Source organism: Rhagoletis zephyria, unplaced genomic scaffold, assembly GCF_001687245.7.
Source record: "Rhagoletis zephyria isolate East Lansing unplaced genomic scaffold, Rhagoletis_zephyria_1.1 Rzeph_scaffold_00010, whole genome shotgun sequence".
NCBI lineage: Eukaryota > Metazoa > Arthropoda > Insecta > Diptera > Tephritidae > Rhagoletis > Rhagoletis zephyria.
The window spans coordinates 356,256-357,658 of record NW_016157094.1 but is presented as its reverse complement, the minus strand read 5'-3'; positions in this window follow the sequence as shown (position 1 = coordinate 357,658).

Below are 1,403 nucleotides of genomic sequence, written 5' to 3'. Positions count from 1 at the left end.
TTTTCATTTTCAATTTCATAGATTGTTTATAATGACTTTTGCTAAAATTTCAAAATCAAAAGTTATCAAAACAAATTCTATGGGACTGAGAAGTATTATTTTCTACTTTTTAGTCCATTTATAAAAGCGTTGTATATTAAAAAGTTTTTTTATATTATTTATTATTGTGACTTGAGATGATTTGGCTATTCAGTAGGAGAGTCACAAAAAGTTCACCAAAAATTTGTGGTGAAAACAAACACAGACAGTCAACTGACAGCGTTTACGGAAGCCTTTTGCTGCGCCGCTCGAAGAGTCGCAATGGCCAAGGGGTCAAAGCATTAGGCTGCCGGTCGAGACACATTTCCTCGCTTCATATTCGCGTTTTTTTTAATGAAATGGAAAGCAATTAACTTTTTCTCCATATTTTTATTTTTGAGACCTGCTCTTAGCCAGCAGACAAATTAGTGACTTTCTTTTGAGACTAAAGATGTGAGACAGCGTACTGAATACCAAATAGTCTCAAAATCCAAGTTCACCACCAAAAGTCACTATTTGTGACTAGAGACCGCTTACTGAATTCCAGGGTAAAGATCTGTAGCTCGTTTCTGTAACAATTCTCTACCAAGGCGAATTGAGATATGAATTCGCCGCCCTGTTCTCTACTGCTAATTAGTAGTAGAGAATGACGTATATTCTCTACCAGAAGAGAAATAATGGGTAGAGAAAAGTTACAGAAACAAGCTACTGAAATCTTTCGTGGCTCAAAATGACGCAAGCTTTCGTTATATTTACGCAGATTTTATTTTCAGTGTTCGTAAGCATATAATAACAAGTAAGAAAGTCTAAGTTCGGGCGGAGCCGAACATTAAATACCCGGCGCAAGTATTAAATATATGTTTTCCACCTTTTCGAAAGGTACCGCTACATGATAAGCGGGTGTATAAATTTTAAGTAAACTAGCATCCAAAAATTTCGAAATATTGAAATTTCAAGCATTTCTAAAATTTACCGTTATATGAAAAGCGGCCGTAATTTTATTCCGATTTCAACAATTTTCAACGGTTGGCTTTTATGTGGCAAGCATAATAACCGTACCGAGTTTAATACAAATTACTAGAACGGTTAACGAGATACATATATGTGATCATAAGTGCGCGGTACCACGCCCATTTACCAAAATTTTATCATAAACGTATTTCCTAGTAAAGAATTGTTGCAACCATCAATTTTGAATAAATTAGCTTTAATATTTACTGATTTATCGAGGATTTCGTATTTCTCGAAATTAGCGTTATCTGGGATGTGGGCGTGGTTATTGTCCGATTTTAAAAATTTTCGGGCATTTGGTATGTTGTATCAGGGTCAACAACTGTGCCAAGTTTGGAAGAAATTGGTGCAGCGGTTACCAAGATATACACATG